We start from the raw sequence: 22,425 nt of genomic DNA on the forward strand, positions 1-22,425 counted from the left end.
TCATCTTCATGGATTTATCCACCTTTGGTCTTTGATGTTGGTGACCTTTGGATGGGGTTTTTGCATGGACTTTTTTTTTTGATATTGATGCTATTCCTTTTGTTTGTTAGTTTTCCTTCTAACAGTCCGGCCCCTCTGCTACAGGTCTGCTGGAGTTTGCTGGAGGTCCACTCCAGACCCTGTTTGCCTGGGTATCACCAGCAGAGGCTGCAGAACAGCAAAGATTGCTACCTGTTCTTTCCTCTGGAAGCTTCATCCCAGAGGGGCACCCACCAGATGCTACCTTTATGAGGTGTCTGTTGACCCCTGCTGGGGGGTGTCTCCCAGTCAGGAGGCACGGGGTTCAGGGACCCACTTGTGGAGGCAGTCTGTCCCTTGGTAGAGCTTCAGCACTGTGCTGGGAGATCTGCTGCTCTCTTCAGAGCCAGCAAGCAGGACCATTTAAGTCTGCTGAAGCTGTGCCCACAGCTGCCCCTTCCCCCAGGTGCTCTGTCCCAGAAAGATGGGAGTTTTATCTATAAGCCCCTGACTGTGGCCGCTGGCTTTCTTTCAGAGATGCACTCCCCAGAGAAGAGAAATCTAGAGAGGTAGTCTGGTTACAGCAGCTTTGTGGAGCTGCAGTTAGCTCCGCCCAGTTCAAACTTCCTGGAGGCTTTGTTTACACTGTGAGGGGAAAACCACCTATTCAAGGCTGAGTAATGGTGGATGCCTCTCCTCCTACCAAGCTGTAGCATCCCAGGTTGACTTCAGCCTGCTGTGCTGGGATTGAGAATTCCAAGCCAGTGGATCTGAGCTTGCTGGGCTCCATGGGGGTGGGATTCACTGAGCTAGATCACTTGGCTCCCTGGCTTCAGCCCACTTACCAGGTAAGTGTACAGTTCTGTCTCGTTTGCATTCGAGGCACTACTGTGTTATGAAAAAAAAAAAAAAAAACTCCTGCAGCTAGCTTGGTGTCTGCCCAAACAGCCCCCTAGTTTTGTGCTTGTAACCCAGGGCCCTGGTCATGTAGGCACCCAAGGGAATCTCCTGGTCTGCAGGTTGCAAAGACCATGGGAAAAGCATAGTATCTGAGCCAGAATGCACAGTTCCTCATGGCACAATTCCTCACGGCACAGTTCCTCACGGCACAGTACCTCATGGCTTCCCTTGGCTAGGGGAGGGAGTTCCCTGACCTTTTGCACTTTCTGGGTGAGGCAAGGCCCCACCCTGCTTTGATGCTCCCTCCGTGGGCTGCACCCACTGTCTAACCAGTCCCAATGAGATGAGCCAGGTACCTCAGTTTGAAATGCAGAAATCACCCGCCTTCCGCCTTGATCTCTCTGGGAGCTGCAGACCAGAGCTGTTCCTATTCGGCCATCTTGCCAGCCACCCTGATTTGCAATTCTCTGATGACTAATAATCACGAGCTTTTTTTCATGATGATGATGATGATGATGATGATGATTATTTTTTTTTTTTTGCTGCTTGTATGTCTGGATGTCTTCTTTTGAGAGGTGTGTGTTCACGTATTTTGCCCATTTTTTAAGACACATAACCTTTATGGGACAGAATAGGGAACCCATAAAAAAAACTGCACACCTACAACCATCTAATCTTCAACAAAGCTGACAAAAATAAGCAATGGGGAAACTGCTTCCTATTCAATAAGTAGTGCTAGGACAACTGGCTAGTCATATGCAGAAGATTGAAACTAGACCCTTACCTTTCGTCATATACAAAAATTAACTCAAAATGGATTAAATATTTAAATATATGACTTCAAACTATAAAAATCCCAGAAGAAAACCTTGTCAAAATCAGCATAAAATTCATCAGCAAAAATTTTTGGCTAAGTCCTCAAAAGCAATTGCAACAAAAGCAAAAATTGACAAGTGGGTCCTAATTAAACTAAAGTGTCTCTGTGTAACAAAAGCAACTATTAGCAAAGTAAACAGACAACCTATAGAATGGGAGAAGATGTTCACAAAGTATATACTCAGCAAAAGTCTAATATCTAGAGGCTATAAGGAACTTAAATCAAAAAAGCAAAAAATGAATTTTCATTTCCACATCCTGGCAGGGAATAGAGAAGCAGGGATGACATCTCTGGCCATAGTGAGCAGCATTAATATTTTTTAGCATCTAAAGGAGGATGTTAGACTGCATGTAAATCAAGTGATAAAGCTGCACTAAAGATGAATTTTGAACAGGTTCACAAACAAGAATCAAAGTTGAAGGCTCACTCTAAATAAGTGACTGTATTGCTGCAACCTCATGTGGTACATAGAAGAACTTTAGCCAAGGCTTGGAAAAGAGAAATACAGCTGGAACCAGAAGAAAGATTATTCCATTAGCATGTGTGTAAAATTTTTTCACAAGGTTTATGTTGAAAAGAAACTCTAAACTTAGGTTAGAACACTACTGTATTGTTTTTAGGGATTGTTTATTTGTTGTTTATTTGTATTTTTATTAAGTAAATAACACTGGAAAGTATATATATTCCTGATTTTTGAACTTGGATTTGATCATTTTCAATGATTTTTGAGGTCCCAAGTTCAGTTGCCATTATTTCTAGAATTCGAACAACAAAGTGTGTTCTATCTGACCATTTCAGTCAAGTGTTTGGTATACAAAGTGAACAGACCCACATGGAAATTGGTCTATAAGCAATATTTATTTCTGATCTCATGTGTTATTAAAACACAAGTAAATGTGCACGCACACACACACACACCCTACTTATAGCAGAGTTGGTTGCCATTAAATTTAGTCTGGGAAACTAATATAATCACTTTTACCACAGTTTTAGATCTTGGAACCATATCTAATACTAAGCATTTAAACTTGGAACAGAAGGCAGACAGAAAGAAAGAAATCATATTCTGAATTTATTTGCATCTTCTTGGCTAGACTAAGACACTGTACTTCTGTGCCAAACAGAGTGATAGCAAGTGGATGATTCTAGGGCTCCTCCACACTTTCTTATTTTCTAATGTACCAACTATTAATCATATGAAATTCCAGTTTAGATTATGCAAAATCCCTTGTGTACTGAATCTTTAATATGGTCTTTTGATAATATAGATACTAAGTGAAGTAAGGATGCCTCTGGGATGAAAAGTGGTGCATGCTCATTGACTTCTGGAAACTGCCTTCACAGCAGCACTACTTTGTACACTGTATCCTTTCAAACTGTCCCAAGTTAGCAGCTGCCTCATTGAAAGTGGTGTATCCATGAGATAATTCTTTCTAATGGAGGAGAGGTCCGATACAGTGCAGTACACACCATTAACAATAAATAATCATGATTCCACTTTGGGATAAATTCTGCTACCATGTATTAAACATTATGAAAATATCTTTATCATAAGCTTTGTGTTATGGTTGTTTTAAAGACAGCAGCTTTTCTGCTCTGTACAGTTCAGCTTTCAAGAAGGTGAAACCTTTACTTCCTCTCTCAAACAAATAGTAGAGTGTTATGTGAGAGTTTGTGCCTAACAATTTCTGTTTATGGTAAAATTTGCTTTAATAAAATGTGTTCTTCAATTTTAAAATGCTTTTACATGCTGCTTGACAAGAATCCTTGTGATCCACATCTGAGAAATGAGGGAGCAAACAATTTCAGATTCCGTCTTCCCCTCCGTGGCAGCTTTGCAGGAGGGGAAATGTAACCTCCGGGGTGTATGGTAACAAGATTTTCATTTTGTACTATAAATCTCCCTAAAAGAAAGGGATCAAAGATTGTTTAAGCAAAAGATTGTCCTAATTTTCATCCTAAATATGAAATTTCTGAATATAGAATATTTGTCATTTAATTGCAAAAGTATATGATAAGAAACATCAAAATGGCAGCTAACTAAAAAAAATTTGAAAAGCAGGGAAACCAAAACATTTTCAGTTTTACTCAATGTAAGTATAATGCAGTTTTAGATTTTGAAATATCAATGTATCTGTACACGAATTCGACCCACATACTGTTATAAAAATATGTTGAGATTACTTTAATATTTAATTAAATCTTGTTTGGGTTGGTAAATTAAAAAGTCAATGAGGAATGCTTCAAGTTCTAAGTTAGACTTACCAGTGGTTATAGTTTTGGAACTAGCTGATATTAATGATGAGTTGGAAACGAGGAATATTGGTATATATTTTACTGTCTTATCTTAGAGAAGTTTAGGCAAATAAAGCTGTTGTAATTCTAAAATGTCCTAGAGTATAACTGAATCAAATTTATGTACCACATTTGACAGTCATAATCTTCCCTTGAAGTTTCACAGGTTGCTTGTTTAGCAATACCCCTTTTAGCCTAATCCACTCCTCACTCACCACCACTTCTTCTATCCCCACTCTTGCCCACTTTCCACAGCCATCATCTAAACACAAACCAAAGGTCTCCTGGAAATAACTGCTACAATATATAACTTGTTAACATTGTAACTAGCATTGCTATAAGTCTTGATAATAAAGTTTGTTAGAGAAATTATATGATATAATAAGTGTAATGAACATTATATATAAGAATGATACAATTTCTTCCAAAATATCAATTTCTTACTGATTGCACACTATGCAGGTACCTAAGTTTATTGCATTAGCCAGAAAACCAAAATCAATGGGAGTGTGAAAGGAGAGGAGGATGGTGTTTACTGTTCTACAAGGTAGAGACTTAGTGTTCTTGATTACAGGACTATTCTCTGCTTCAGGATCAATGTCCACTCCTAGGGCATAATACACTAAAACCCTGTATTAACCTTCTGACAATTATTGACATACTTTCTGATTACAGTAGTTCTTCTGCTAAAAACATGACTATAATTCCCAGAGTCTGCTATTTTTTCCTTCCTCCTTTGAGAGGGCTTCCCAATGTGCCTTCATTTTTGGAAAGAGGATGGTAACAGGTTAGGAAAAATGTTTCTTGGGCTCTTTGAGGACTTTCAGCACAAATCTGTACTCCTCCCTATGTCAATTTTCTCCTACTGCCCCACCCTCATTCTCTGCTTGGCTCCATTCCCAGTCCTATCCTATTCCCACTTCATTTGAGTTTGCAAGTTGTACATAAAATTTCATATGCCTTTAATTTTCTTAGCTGATACTTTTACAGCTATGGCATTATGCAAATTTAGATAGTTTTAAAAAATGTTTACCATAATTCATGTATTTTGCAGCAGTGAACATGAGTTAACACTGGATATTCCAAATGGAGCATTCAATTAACCATTATTTGTTTAGCTCTTCCTATCCTAATGCAAGTAACATAAGAAAAAATATCATGGCATAATCTGGGGCATGTGCAAACAAATATTAAAGAAAATATTTTTGTAATGGATCAAAAATTACATGTCACATAACAACACTTTTATAATACAGTTACTTGAATTAGTTTGGTTTCTTTTAATGTCATATTTTAAAATTCCTTTGTTGAGTAATTACTGTGTGATCCCATTTATATGAGATGCAAGAACCAGCATATTTAATTTATAGTAACAGAAATTAGAAGAGCTGTTTATGGGGATTGGAGATTAAATGCAAGGATTCAGGAGGGAACTTTCTGGGGTGGTGGGAATGTTCATTATTTTTATTGGTTACACAGATAAACATGTATGTTAAAACTTATTGAATCATATACATAAAATCAGTATATTTCACTCTGTAAATTGTACCCTATTAAAATATAAAAATTTCATTAACTAATATTAATTTGTCAAAGTATCAGTTGAGTATCTTCTTCCACCATGTTTTGTGTTTTTAATTGTTTTAGCCATTTTCAAAACAGTAGAAAATTTTCTTCTCTTTACTTAGATTTGAAACAATAATTTTATTGGATGTAGTATTTCTCTTTATTTTATTTAAAATAACCAATTAATGTAACTGTATATATTTCTTAAGATACATTCCAGGTAGAACATATTGCTTTTTCAATAGTAGTTTTTTCCACCTCTCACTATTTTGCTATCTTGGCAGTGTCTGATAGCACTCCTTTGATTTCCTCTCACACACAGAAAATGTGCCCAGCACATTAGACAACCAAATATTCCATGCTGAATAGTCACATGTCAGTCTCAAGCAAATAGTAGTCATTCTGGGTAGCTTGCTATTATATTTTTAATCAAGAATTTTCTGCAATTCTTTTGTAATATGTATCTTGGAAAGATACAAAGGAATTGCAGAAAAATTTCCCAGAGAGGCATCTTGGAAAATCATATTCCGAATAAGTATTAGTAAACAAATATGACTACATTTGAGACACATATGAGATGCTAAGTATAGAGGACATTGTTTTTAAAACCATTTCACGGTAAAGACAAAGCCACAGTTACCTTAAACTTCTGTGATGATCCCAAAATCATGGTGGTTATAGTGCTAACTCTAGGCCATTCACTTACTGAGCTCTTTTAAATATGTTATTGCATTAATCTTCTGGATGGCTAAGGGAGATATATATTGTTATATTTATTATAAAAAAATAGGAAACTGAATCATAGAGAAGTTAATCCATGTGGCTTGGTTTTTAATAGTCCTTTTAGTAGAGCTACAATTAGAGTACAAGTCCTCTAAAGAATCCTCATGAATAATGGATCCATGTTTGTGGAAATTAAAGTGCAGACATCTGAAAAGTCCTGCTCACCTCATCCTGCTAACTGCCTCTTGAAGTCTTTCTATCTGGTCACATAAAAGCAAACAGTAAAGCGTCTGCAAAGAGATAGCTTGAGGTCAATTATTGCAGAGAAAGGAGAAGCATAAGGACCCTAGAAAGAGATAAGAAAAGTTTATTTGAAAAAGCAGAAGTGGTTTTGGGATACACCATTTTATCTTAATTTTTCATGTAGAATTTTCTTAGTGGAACCTGGGTGTTTGGCAAGGTGTTCATATATAGTGGGAGAAACAATGAAGTTCTTAATGACAGCCTTACTTGTGGGACCTTATAGTCAAGTTGAAGAGAGATGTCTGGATACTATTAAAAAGTAACTAATACTCATAGTAAAAAGCAGTTATGGATTAGTATCACATAGATCATAGTTTTCCAGGAATTCTGAGGAGGGAAATATTTTTGGGGATAGAAAGTCCACAGAAGGTTGAACTTCAAGGGAGGCTACATGTACAAGGAAAAGATTAGGATTTTAAAGTAGATTGGGAATGAACGAAGAGAACATGTAGGGGAGTGGAAAGGAAGATGTGAGATTACAGTACCTGTTTTTCTTGAAAACTCTGAGTCACCACTGGGTAGCAATAACAGAAAACTTTCCTTTTCCTAAGATCTGGGAATGTGATTGTTGTTTTAATTCTGCTCAGGGGAATTAGCATGTGTTTGTAAAGCTTATTAGAGGTGCATGTGCGTGGGGAAAACAAAATGAAACACTGTGTTGACAAGAGCTGTCTGTAAATGTCTAGTTTTGGACTGTCTCCATTCTTCTTGACTTCATAATTCTGGCATATGCAACTCAGGTCAGAAAACATTACTAAAAGTAATGTTTAATTACTTAATATTTTATTAAGTAAAATGATAAAAATTCTATGTGAAAAAATGGGGGATAGCCTCCTTTTAAATTATTTGCATAGTATATTTAGAAGACTATTAATATTTTTTATGAAAAAATATTTAGATTCTTATTTAAAAGGTAGTGTGGAAAAGTAGGGAAAAAAGAAAAATAATAATTACCCACAACATTTGTCTTCAAATACAACCTCTGTTAAAATTTTTTTGAACGTCTCTCCAGTCTTCTTTTCCTATAAAGAAAAATTTAGAGTACTAAGATAGGAATAGATTTATTTTTGGAAACTATATATTTGTCTGACTAAAGTAATCTATGTACAAGGAAAGAATAAAAACAATTTCAACTTTTTTTATAATTCTCCTATATGGAGCTATGAAGATTTCTATGTCTTCATACACAGAAAAATCTTTGGAAAAGTTTATACCAAGCTATTAAAAGTGATTTTCTACCAAGAGAAGTAGTTTGGTATAGGGAGATAGGAAATATGTGTGTACACACACACACACACATACACACACAGGCACACACAAACCCCCTTCTTATTGGAAGCATCACATACTACTTGTGAAGTTAAAAAAAAAAGATCAAAAGCTAGCACTGGAGCCCTTGACTGTGAATTCTTTTTTTGACTTAACAGTTTTATATGAAAATAAAATTAATAACTAAATATTTTATAGTATATAACATATAAAAATCATTTTATCCAAGTGTCTTAACTAAGAGCGAGTTAGGGGAAATGGAAAATATTCTTTGGTAGAGTAATACCCACATCATTGCCTGTCTGCATTGAATGTTAGCTTCCACTAACATAGCAAGGTCATTAATTTGAAAAAGTTGAGTGTAAAGTGAGTTTGGATTCATAGGAGTTTACATTATGGCTAAAAATATTAAAGCTTTTTAAAATGGTCAAATATATGTATAACCTTACTAAGTTCTTTAAATGAATATGAAATAGATTGTAACATTTTTATTAGGTAGAGAAATGATGAGGATAAGGTGGTTGTTAGCCAAAGATGATTTTGCCTACCAGAGTACATTGCTATGTCTGGCAATATTTTTGGTTGCCACAACTGTGGGAGGGTGCTACTGGCATCTAGTGTGCAGATGTCAAGGCAACTGCTAATCATCTTATAATGCACAAGACAGTCCCCACAGCAAAGAATTATCTGTTCATAAGGAATTATCTCCTCATAGCCAATTTAACTATACTTTATTATCTTGAGTTTTAAATGTTTTCTTGTACTTTCTTTTTTGTTTTAATATAGTTTTAGTTAGATTTCAGGCTTTTAAATGCATATTTTAAAATAAAAATATGTGTAATATAGGCATGGGAGTGACAAGTTAGAACTCACCCACACCATAATTCCAACTGTAAATTAACACAACTATGGGAATATATATATACATATATATAGTTTTAAAATATACATGCCTTTGACTTAGATTCATCAATATTTTAATTTTAAACCTTTATTATACAATCTGTTGAGTATCCTGCTTCAATCTAGGTTCGTTACTGCCAAGAACTGATATACAGTTGTCTTCCTGAGACATCTTTCGGTGGCTTTTCTAGGCGGAATCCACTGTTCCCTAAATCTTGTATCTTTCTCTTTGAGGTTAACCCTCTTATTTTGGTGATATGTGTATTCTAGCATCTTCTTAATAAATTTTGTTAAATTTTCTGATTTCTTTCTTGTCCCAAAATGTCTTTACAATAACATAATAATTGATTGATTTTTTTTTTTGGTCCTTCATAACCATTCCTGCAAGCTTTTAGAATCTTTTCACTTGATGGACTTTCTATTCTGCAGTTTGTATCCTTTGGGCCTTGGAAAGTTTCCCATGACTTCTTTGAAATAATGCAACCTCTATTTTCTCTTGTATCTCTTTTTGAAACTTTATTGTTTGGATATAGGACTTCCTATGTTAGGTCTCTTATATGAATCTTTTATGGCCCTAAGTTTGACCTCTTTGCATTTTTTATTCTATCTTCTGCAAAATTTCCTTAATGTTATTTTGCAACACACCTATGGAAATTTTTATTGTTGTAATTGCTCTGAATTTTTAAAAGTTCACTCTTAATATCTTTTTAATATCCTCTTTTGTATATCTTTCCTTTCTATGGATGCAATATTAGCCTAATTAGAAAGTTTTGATCTTCCCAGGTCATCTTTTACTCTTGTTTAGTCTGAATTTTCTTATAAATTGGTGGTTTTTTTCTAAATGTATGATCATATATTTGTTTCTTCATTTATCAAAGAATGATGTTTAAGAAGGTTATTGTGGGCTTCATATGTGTTGGCGAGGCATTTGAGTTAATGGGCTTTGCCTTCACATGGGTTGCTGGCTATGCATGTGGGGGATTTCTAAAGTGACAGAATAGTGAATTCTGTCCTCTCAGCCATTTATGAGAAGGAAAAATATAGCTGCTGTGGTCTTCATGGAAAAGAGTGGAGAAGGGATGTCATCCTTATTTTTCTCTACTCTTAGGGAGTGCCTGGCCTAGAAAGGCATGCTACAATTAGTTCAAAGAAACTTGTTACATAAAGCAACAGCTTCAGCTGTCTTTTGGGATCAATTCACTGGCACAATTAAGTGAAAGGCCTAGGTTTCTACAGATCCATAAATCTCCTGAGCCACTTAATATCTGCAACACTCACATACATACTTTAACCTGTGGATTTACTGCAATTGGTACTCTCCTTCCTCCATCCAGCTTTCAGAAGAAGGCTAATGTTTGAGAAGGAGAATTTGAGGATGTTAATATAATGCAATAAATATTAGGTAAAAGTTCCAGAGAAGGAAAATTTAAGGTAATATGAAAATAAGTTGAAGCCAACTTGCATGGACGTGAAAATTTTCATGATAATTAGAGATGAACAATGCATAAGTGTTGTTTTTCATTGAAAATGACAGCTACTACTAAAGCATTTGTTTTAGGTACTTAGCTAGGGAATCAGGCTGCTTATCTGGGGCATAAATGATAGGTTATAGGAATGAGTGGTAGGCAAGTAAACCAAAAGACTACGAAAAAACTCCTCAAACATCGAGAAAATCAGTTGATTGGTTTTATAATTTAGTTGTGAACAAAGTAGTTATAGTTTTGGAGTGGTATTTGGAATTTGGGAAGACAGGGCAGAATTATAACAGAGGTTACATTCATAGAGATTCAGGGCTCTGGTTCCTTAGGTCAGACAAACCTTCGATCCAGTACCCTGGATAGCTCCCAGGGATGGCAGTTGTTCTAAAGTCTTGAAGTTTCCATTGGATCATCTCAGATGATGGAATTCTCTCCACATTCTCTACTTAGTCACCAGGAATCAGGTTATCACCCTCATTTCACTTATGAGCTTTTGCTTTTCTCATCAAATTTGAAAGACTGTATCTTTAGGACTGACCTTAAACTCTACAGAGTATCCAAAAACTTTAGCAAGCTTGCTGGGGAAGAGAAAGTGTATATTCTTCAAATTATGTAATTATTTATCTTCTAGAGTTTCTATTATTTGGTGGTTAGGGATATAAATAATCAGCTCATGGAAAATGTACTCACTCTTACTTAAAATTAAACAAATGTGAACTAAAGCTACATTCATTTTTTTGTTCATCTCTTTGGGAGACATGCAGATAATACTATCTGCTAACTGGGAAGGTTTGGGGAAACAAGTCCTTATATGCAGTCAAGGTCATGAATTTCAGTTAATAAAAGATAATTTGGATATTCACATGTATAAATATAGATTGAATCAGTAATTATAGGATTCTAAATTATAGAAATGATTAGAAAATATATAAAAGGAAATATAGATATAAACATTAATTACAGGTTTTTAAATTATTTTCAAAATCTTAAATTACCCTCTAAACAGAGTATTGCTTTAAAAAATCATGGCATATTCAAAAAATATTAAATATCTAAGCATTTAGATATATAACTATAAAATAGACATAGAATGATACTAAGGTAAAATCATAATTTGTTTGAAAACATAATATTTTGTGTGAAAACTACAAAACACACCCATATAGCTATTGTATATATTTGTAATTAGGAAGAAGACTTAAATGATGTTCAACAAAATTGAAACAGTGCATTTGTATGGTAAGCTCTGTATGATATTTACTTTCTTTATTGAGCATATGTGCAATTTTCAAATTTTCTGCAATAATCACATATTAATTTTGAAGTAAATACTTCAGAAATGAGTATTTTATTTATATCAGCAACTTCTTGTCTTCTTTAAAACATGCTGATTATCTACTGTGTTCTAGGCACTGGATTGGGAATCAGCAGCAGTGATATGGTTCTTGAAGTTATAGAATTCACCATCTAACAGAAGGCAGCAAAGAAGAGAAAACAAAAATAGCACAATAAAATATATAACAAAAAATTATAAACTCTATTGTGGACATGTAATAAGAGCAATGACCAATGGTGTGCTGCTAGAAGTTTAATAGGCTTTCAAAAATGGATGAATAAATGAATGAATAATAAGAGCCCAGATTTGTAAAATTTTCTAACATATGGGATTTAAATATTTTCACATTGGCCAATTTCAAGCTACCAATGTGTGGCTACGGAATATGGCATTGAAAATAAATGCCCACAGTTGGCTTTGGTAAGCCAGCATCAGCTGTCTCCAGCACACTACTAAATGAGAAGCTACAGTAGGGGAAAAGTGCTATAGAGTCAAAGGGTGGGAGGAGAGGTCAGAAAACTTTGAAAGGAAGTGACGCTTTAGTCGAACCATGAAGGATGAGCAATAGATACAGGAAAGGGAATGACAGTGGAAAGCATCTGAGAGGAGAGAGAAACTCAGTTGAGGGGTGGCAAGAGAGAACAGTCCATGTGAGCATTAATGATGACTGTACTGGAATGGTGCCAATAGGTTTTGAGAGAATTTAGAGCATTATTCCAGTTAAATTATAAGAACAAATATGTTTCAAAATATATGTGACCTCTAAGTTTCCTTCCAAATTCAAAATGGTATGGATATCAAAAGTATTAATCAAGCTCAAGTAACCTGGATGCAAACATTCAGTTTATATTCTACCTTAATTACATTTAAAATGTTACAAATCTGAGCATTTAGTTAAAGTGTTATATGGACACAAATGGGCAAAGTGAATGGCAGCCACTATCCAAATGTGCTCTTTTCCCAAGGAACAGTGATTATAATATCAAAATAAAAAGGTTATTTTATTTTTTACAGCAACTGTGACAGAGGTAAACAATATATTAGCAGCAGCAGCAATAATAACAATGTCAAAAAGAGAGTAAAATATTGAATAAAAGCAACTTTGCCTCCCCCAACCATCAGGCAGATGTCAACAATCAAATTTTAAAAAGAATTCAGGTCCTGATATCTTAATTCCTGAGATTCCTCACAGATTTAGAATGCAGTCCCCTTGAAGATGGTAAATAAAGCTCTCTTTACCTAGCACAGGTGGCAGAAGACACCATTTTTACAGAATCAACATCAATTTTCCCCTTCTATGTTAATATTGTCTCCTCCCACTTTTCTAATATCCATATTTGCCCCAGGATTAGATTTAGGATAGTTTAGGAAGCTGATCTTCCATGAGGTAAGATATTTTATTTGATATTCTTACTCATATCTATTTCAGCAACACCATTCAGAAAGTTACAGAAGATTCTAGAGACATGGTAACTGTTCATGCTTGGTCCCCTAAACTCTCATTCCCAGAAGAATGATTTCCACTGTTAAGAAGGGAGTAAGAGTTTGGTAATTATTCTTCTCAGCTCCTAAGCTCCTCCAGGATAGGATATGAAATTTTAGTGCCACCATCTTGTACTATTGTTGGTGGCTTGATCCCCCAAAAATCGAATTTTTTTACATTTGGAGAATTTGCTCTGCCTAGATGAATATTACAAAATGTCTACAGAGGCAATTTTTGGTGCTTCATTTACAGCTGTCTTCCCTTTATTTTCCATGTAGGAAAATACAGCCTTCATTTACAGCCTTTATTTTCTGATTACAGACATCATCTGCTGTTTGTTGCAGCTACATCTATTTTATATGTTGGGAGCAATTGGGGATGGTTGTTCCATGAGAATACTGATTCTCTGGTTAATTGCCAAGGATAAATTCATTGTATTTTGCTGTTTGGTGGACTGACAGGGACTGTAACATTCATCTGAAAAGGCATGGCCTATCTGAAGTCCTGTGGCATTGTTTTCCAAGAGATAAGATTACAATGATATCTGGGCAACAGGACCTCTGCAAGCTCTCCATTTGTGGAGCTTGTTCTCTGTCGAGGGGCACGAGATTGAGGATGAAAATGGAGACTGAATACAGCCAACGCTCTGAAGATGGTCTTCTGCCTGGAAGCAGGCCCTCTAAAGCCAGTGGGTGGTATTACAGATCAGAAGACCATCTTCCAGCTTGTTGGCAGAGGTACTCAATTAGGAATATCAAATAAAGATTGATGAAGATACTGAGCAGTTGAAACAGCTGCCCTGTTGGAGACCATCCCAGTAGAGAGGAGCATGAGTATCCCAGGAGAAACAACTCCAAGCTTTGGAGAAGTGGTGAGGAATGAGCTAAGACATGCTATGGAGCCTGAAACAGCTTACAAGAAATAGAGTGAGGCCTTCCTGGCTTAGACAAGGGGTCTGGCAGCTTATGCAGTTTCATATAGAACCCATTTGGAGATTCACCATTGCCTTACATTTTCCTGCCCACTGGTCTCAAAAGTTCTCCAGCTTGTACATAATGGTGTCACAAGTGAAGTGGAGTGAGAACCCTTGGCTGTGTCAGCTGCTGCTGCTGATCCAGATACATGATAATTTCTTTTTTTCTTTCTCTAGACCACATCCCTTAACTAACTGAGAGGAGCATATTGCCCAGGCTTCCTCAGGCCCACGGGAGGAGATGCATAGCACCATCCACTACTTTTTAATAATGTTGTAATGAACAACATGAATCTTAGTTATAATAGCCAAACTATAAAATTGTCCAGTCTTGGGTTTGACAGAGGCTTTGGTTGATTAACCTCAACTTGAAAACAACATGATACTGATTATTTATAATATGATGATACTGATTATTTGCAATATTTCAATACATCAAAGTATTGAAAGATTTTTTTTTTCCTGTAGAGTGGTGAATTTGTGAAAATTCAGCTAAATTTTTATTTAGTTATTTTAATTCCTGTAGTATAATTCAATTACCCCTTTATTTTCTTCCACTATTCTCTGGCTATTGAGCTATGATAGCAAGAGAATATAGAATTCACATGAAACACTGCAATATAAAATGAGGGAATCATAGGAAGATCCAAAATCAGAGTACCCTGAGACACTAACTAAATTGGAATTGAAAACAGGCCTTGGTTATATCATTCATTTTGTGCCAAACTTAAACAGGGTAAACTATGTTGTAAACATAAATTATACATGAATGATTAGTACCCAGATGGTTAAAACCAAGGTTTGTATGATTCAAAATTATACTATAAATAAGAGGAATCTTCATGTTATATGCAAGAACATTTGATTGCTGGACCTTCATTTGTTAGAGGCAATAAAATCACAAGACATATATCTTACCCGTAGTTTTCTAGCTGTCATATGATATATTTGAGTGTTGGGGATAGGAGAGAGAGTTTTTTAAAAAGGCATGAAAAGATTCAATGTAAGTACTTTTAACTTGTGCTTTCTGAAATGTGATGAAAAAATTCAACATGAACAAAAAATGTAAACCTCTGAAATTTAAGTTTGTTGATTGTTATTGCTTGAGGGTGCCCTTATTATAGCTGGCTAAGCTTAAAATAACTATGAGAGGAAAGGAAGTAGGAGTGTACTTTTTATCTTAATATAAGAAAGGAAAAGAAAAATAAAAACCTATGTTCCTAAACTGCCCATAATAGGCAAAATATCATTAGCCTTTTCTGGAAGATAATCTTACTAAGCTTATTTATCTGAATTTTTTTTTTTTTTTTTTTTTTTTTGCTGGTTGATTTTTAGCTATTTCTTCTTTTATCTCATATGATACCTCTGTTTCAACTATAAATTTCCTGAGAGCAGATTCCTTAGAGACGTGTGTGACCATCATCAGTGTGGCTGTGTTACATAACAATAGCTTATTTAATTACACCATAATATAGCATTTCCTATCTTATCTTTTGATAAAAATATATTTTTATGGACATTCATGATATGTGGTAATCACTATCCGTTATAGTATGAAAATTTATATTTTGCGATGTGTGGATTTTAAAAGGAACTTGTCAATTCTGATGTGTGGAAAATTCTCCAGCCATATGAAAGGGATGATATTTGATGTTGATTTTAGGGATTTTTTTTTCATCCAGCAGAGCACAAGTGATTTATCACCCAGGGCTTGATTAAGTAATATTTTCATTCATGAACTGTTAAGTGTGTTATGAAAGATGTAGAAATAAAAAAGACAATTTCTCCACAGTCAAGAAGTTCATAATCTCATGAAGGTGATTATACTATAGTAAACATGATGACGATGATGATGACCACAGAGAAGGAGGAGAAGGAAAGGTAGAAAGAAGAAAAGAGGTGAAAGGGAAGTAGAGAAGGAGAGAAGGAGAAGGAAATGACATAATATGCATTAACTATATGCATGCCAATTCTTGAGCTAAATATGTCACATGGATTTTTTTTCCTTTTTTTTTTCAGTGCCCATGGAGGGAAACGCTCTTATTATTCCCCTTTTACAGATGAAACTAGTTTCCAAAAATTAAATAAGTTACTTAGAGTCACATAGTTGGCAGTCTGACTTCACAGCTTAGATTTAAATTTATGCTATCTCTATCTTTCTTAGTATGACATAGTGATTAAGAGAGCAGAGACCATGGGGTTAGAATTCTAGGCAATTATGCCTAATTGCCAACAGATTTGGGAGTTTAGTTTCTATTTTTAAGTTCTATCATTGTTTTACCTTATATGTGCTTGTTGATTCATTACAAAATCTTTCTTTACCCTTTAAGTAATAATGATTTTTGTATCACATTTATTGTTCATAGAGTACTGAGGAAATTAAAACAATAAAAGAAAAAAATATGTATTTTTGGCAGTTGTACTATTCTTGCTTTGGTTAAACAAGGTAGAACCTGTTACTTGGGTATTGGCCCTTAACTGGAAGCCTTTATTCAGTCACTATGCTTCCTAAGTATTCAAAGGGCTGCAGTTTGGGGTCCCCCCCAAATGTGCTAAAATTTATTAAGCACAAAACATGACTTTTGGTGTTGAAAGTTATATTGGGACAGCCAAACAGGTCCTTGTATGTCCTTGTCATGCCAATAAATCCAGCCAGAAAACTATTTTTAATGGTTGCATGAGTAACTGGTATTTTAAGAAGATACCCACACAGAGGGAAGAGGTATAGAAAAACATCAGATTTTCAAGGACTCAACAAGGGAGTTTGCTTTTTCTGGTAAACTTCACCTGCAGTCTAAGCAACGAGGCCAGTGCCGAGTCTGCAACAGTACCACATGCTTCCTTTATGTATTGTGTGGGATCTGATAAATTTTTCAGGATTCAGTCCAGCTGTGCTCTCATCACATTGATTTAATGGCCCTTAAGAGAAACCATAAAAGTGCTTTCTGGTTAGTGAGACCCAGCTGTTTCTCATGGTATTGCATAAGACAGCAAGCTGAGTTAGCTATAGATTAATCATATTAAAAATTCAACTTTTCCCATAATGTCTTATTTTCATACCAGAAAAGACTTGGAGCAAATATGTGATTTGTTCAGTTAGGTTGTTAGGCCCAAAAGGAAAGCAACTAAAGAAATTATCTGATTTGATCCAAAAAAGCTATTAATAATTAGAGCCCCCAAATGAACACTGAGTCATATTAACATATCTGGGTGTGTGTGTGTGTGTGTGTGTGTGTGTGTGTGTGTGTGTGTGTGTGTGTGTGTGTGTATGTTTCCAGAGGGCGATGTGAAGGCCAATGGCTGGAACGGAGGAGGGCTGTGTTTTCATTACCAGGCAACAGCGCAAGAAGCCAACAAAATTATTTGAGGATTATCAGGCTCTCTGATGAGGTTAAGAACATTGAAAGTCGGTACAAAATGAATAGCTGTGTAGATTTACAGTGTCATTCATGTCATCTGAGCCCTTTGGTTTTCTGCAAGCAGAAGGATGATTGTACTACCAGGCAATCTGTTACGTATTAAGCTGGGTGTATGAAACAGTCTGTACTGAAAATGTTTCTGCTCAAAAGCAGACATGAAGCACTTAGAACTTTTGCACTTTAGGTACTTTCAGTCAATGAAGTACTCAGAAATAAAATGTTTTTTCACCCCTGTTAAAACAATGGGGAAGATGAGAATGGGAAGGATTAGAAAGAAAAGTATTAATTTTACAACCATTATTTTAGTATTAACCAAGTTACAGCTCCTAAATTCAAGGAGTGAAGTATGTAGTCACTGAAACTGAAGTCATCGTGGAGACAAATAGCTGAAGAATTACAATTATTATTTGCCTAATTTTTGGTGATCAAGTCTGATTGCAACAGCCCTTTATTTAAATAAGACCACATGGAAGTGATTCATTGTTTGTGAGTGTAGGGTCACAATGTGAAAGACCCTACACTGCAAACTATTGCAAACTTGAAAATTAGATAGAAAATAATTGTAGCTTAGATAGAAAAGAATTATTTTTACACTATCAGTGGAAAAGATGTTGCTAAGTGAAGAACTATATTTTCATAGTTTATTTTCATTTAGAAACATCCATTTTAATATAGAGCTATTTATATATTCTTATGTAGTTACTAATGTTCTCAATTAAAAACTTGATTTAAAAATATCTAAACATTGTATATTTCAAATTTAAGGATTCTTTTTTTTCTACCAGTTTCAGCATTAAACATAGTTTTGTGTTTTCTAAAGGTTGTTTATGGTTTAAGTTAATTGTTATTTTAAAATAATACCTGTTGAATATTTACGGGAAGTTCAATGATAAAGAAATTTATGGAACTATTCTCCTGATGGCAATAAAGTAACATATTTGTATAAAACTAGGTAATGATTCAAGGTCATATATATCCTTCAGTGTTTTTCCCTTGGAGAAATTGAACATAGTTGTTAGTATCCTTAACAGATACCTACAGATAGAGCTGGAGCAAGAGAGATGCTATTACTTGGGGTATTTTAAGGTCAGTATTTCAGTAGCTGCTATTTTTTATTACTTGTCATGTAGACCAGTTCTTCTCTACTGAAAAACATTAGCTTGAAAAACCAAAGGTTTGGTGGCCTAAATAGACAACAATAACCAGTATCTTAACTTTGCCAGACACTTCTGTGGGAAACACTGAGCTGTGTCAGTTTTGCCATTCTTACAATTCTAGCCAATGCACTAAAGGCAAAGAGTAGTGTTGCTTGGTAATGATATGGGAGTGGTGAGAATATGACATCCCTTGGTTCTACTGATTGCCAAAAGCGCCAAGTTTTTCTTTTGCCTCCACAAGAAATGCAGCTTAGGCTTTCTGTAGTTCTCTGTGGTTTGCATTCAGTCCCAAATGCAGAGTGCAGGGTAAAAAAGTTATTGTCAACCAACAGCAGACAAGTCAGAAAATGCCAGGCTGATGTAATGCAGGCTTCTATTTCACTTCAGAATGAAAATTTAATGTTTTTTGAGAGTCTGTTACAGAGCAATTCATTATGGTTATCTTATGAATGATGGGTTCAGAGAACTAATGTTTGTGCTACATATTTTTGTGGCTATTTCAGAAAATGCATTACAAGAGGCAAAGAGCCAACAGCAAGAATCATGCTTAAGACTAAGAAGTAGAACTGGTTCAGCACAAAATGGATTTTTGTTTATTTCTTTGGGTCAAAGGTAAAAGGCTGTGTCATGTAGGGCGTATGCTTTTGGGAAGGGTGCCTGGTTCGGTACTGTTTTGTAAAGGTATTTTCCTTGTCTTGTTTGCCCACTCTGGGCAATCAAATAATTTTGTACTTTTTCTAGTTAGTATTTCTCTATATGCTCATTTTAAAATAAAACAATAGAAAAATAGAGAAAATTTGGAGGAAGGAAAAAATATAAATGTGAACCCACAAACACAACTATTGTTTACATATTGATGTACCTCATTCCAATAAATTCTTTTGTAGATAAAAACTTTAAACACATGATATGATTATGATAGTAACAGATCAATGTAGAAACATATATAATCATTATTAGTACCAGATTAATAGAAATTAAGCTTTGCTTAACTGTTGTCAGATTCAATAGAATCTGCTGACCCCAAAGGCCTTCATATATATATACGCACACACACACACACACATTGCACACACACGCACACATATATATACTTTTAAGTTCAGGGATATACTTACAGGCTTGTTACATATGTAAACGTTTGTCATGGGGATTCGTTATACACATTATTTCATTACCCAGCTATTAAGCTTCGTACCAATTAGTTATTTTTCCTGATCCTCTCCCTTCTCCCACCCTCCACCGTCCAATAAGCCCCAATGTGTGTTGTTCCTCTCTATGTATTGATATATTCTAGTCATTTAGCTCTCACTTATAAGTGAGAACATCAGATATTTGGTTTTCTCTTCCTGAGTTAGTATGCTAAAGATAATGGCCTCCAGCTCCATCCATGTTCCTGCACAGGTCGTGATCTTTTTCTTTTTGTGGCTGCATAGTATTCCATGGTATATATGAACCACATTTTCTTTATCCAATCCACCATTGATGGGCATTTAGTTGATTCTATGTCTTTGCTATTATGAATAGTGCTGTGGTGAACATACTCATGCATGTGTCTTTATGATAGAATGATTTATATTCCTTTGGGCACATACCCACTAATAGGATTGCTGGATCAAATGGTATTTCTGTCTTTAGGTCTTTGAGGAATCACCACATTGTCTTCCACAATGGTTGAACTAATTTATACTCCCACCAAAGTGTATAAGTATTTTTTGCCACAACCTCACCAGCATGTTATTTTTTGACTTTTTAATAGTAGCCATTCTGACTGGTATGAGATGGTATCTCATTGTTGTTTTGATTTGCATTTCTCTAATGGTCAGTGATGTTGAGCTTTTTTTCATGTTTGTTGGCCGCATGTATGTCTTCTTTTGAGAAGTGTCTGTTCATGTCTTTGCCCACTTTTTAATGGGGTTGCTTATTTTTATTCTGTAAATTTAGTTAAGTTCCTTATAGATGATGTATACTAGACCTTTGTCAGATGTATACTTTGCGAAAATTTTCTCCTATTCTGTAGGTTGTCTGTTTACTCTGTTGAGAGTTTATTTTGCTGTGCAGACGCTCTTTAGTTTAGCAAACATCTTTTCATATTTAGAAGAGATGTTTCCAGGTTCTCACTAACATTAATATTCAAATAATAATGTCCCAGAATCCCACATTATTCAATTAGTAGGAAGTCTTTTAGCAGGCTGCATTCCTGAAGTATTTCTGGGGTCCTAGAAGAATGCTCATATGTTCCCATATCCATCCTTGTTTTCACTTGTCACCATAATGCTCTGTCTACTCTAAGATGTTGCTCATATGTTGCTGTCTCTTATCACCTTTAATCAGACTCCAGCCTGCATTCTGTCTGTCCTGACTGCTGCACTTCAAGAATGAACATTCTAAATTTCCCAAATAAGAGCTAATGTCAAGCAATTAACAGATAATAAAACTTTGTCAGAATTTTGGGGTTACAAGAAAATGCAAAATAAAAAGGAAAAAAGGTTAGAAATATTTAAAATGCTACTTAATATTCCATTCTGGAAAACAATCTAAAATTTCTTATGTGCTTAATTTTGAGCTTTTAGGTTGTGTCAGTTTTTCACTTTTAAAAGCAGTTTATATATATTTTTGATGTAAAATTTTTATACTTCTATTTTGTATATCATCTCTGCCAGAACATATTCTTAGCTCTTAAAATCTATCAGAACATTTTGTGGGAAAGAAATCCTATATAAAGAATTTCTAGATTCACTTATTTTATGGTTAGTGATAGTTTGTGCTGTTTCCAATTGCTATAATTTGATAAATTATATTTTCCTAGGAATTTGACCCTTTTATCCAAGTTTTCAAATTTACTGCCATAATCTGTTTGTGGTATTCTATTATCAGTTTCATATCTGTGGTAATTATTTTCCATTTTTAATTTTGACAATGTGTATATATGTGCCTGTGTGTGTGTTTGCACTTTCTTGTTGTTTTCTTTGATTGGTCTTCCCAGAGTTTTGTTAATTTTACCATGAAAAAATTGTGTTTTTCTATATTACTAATATTTGCTCCTATATATTAATTTTTTCCTTTTACTACTTTCAATTTTTTAAAAATATTTCAAACTTCTTTATTTGAATGCTTAATTTTCAGCCCTCATCCTTTTCTAATAAAAACCAGGCTATGCATCTATCCCCAAGCACTGCTTTAGCTGTGCACAGATGTTTTTATTTATGTTCTTAATATTACTTATTAAATTTAAAATATTATTTAGCTCCAAATATTTTCTAATTTCCATGACAATTTATACTTTCTTTCCGCCCTAGTTTTTATTTAGAAATATTTGTCTCAATTAATGAATTTGAAATTTTCTAGTCATTTTTTACTATTTTTAACTTAGTCACACAATAAAATATATATTACAGTAGTATTATATATTATATTAAATATTATGCAGCCTATATTGTCCAATTATATATTACATGCATATATCAGTATTTGCAACTGGAATTTGGCATGTGGCCTATTATGCTCAACTTAAAAAAATGATTCATATATGCTCGAAAATATATAAATTCTATGGTGGTTGGGTACAGTTTTTTAAATATATTTCTAATAGTTCAAGTTTATAATAATGTTGTCCAATTCTTCTGGTTCTTTATTATTTTGTCTGTTGTTTAGTCATTTACTGAAAAAGTTATGTTGATGTCTTGCAATATGATAGTGAATTTGTATATTTTCCTTATTCTGAA

Source organism: Gorilla gorilla, chromosome 5 (assembly GCF_029281585.2).
Source record: "Gorilla gorilla gorilla isolate KB3781 chromosome 5, NHGRI_mGorGor1-v2.1_pri, whole genome shotgun sequence".
In the NCBI taxonomy this organism is placed as follows: domain Eukaryota; kingdom Metazoa; phylum Chordata; class Mammalia; order Primates; family Hominidae; genus Gorilla; species Gorilla gorilla.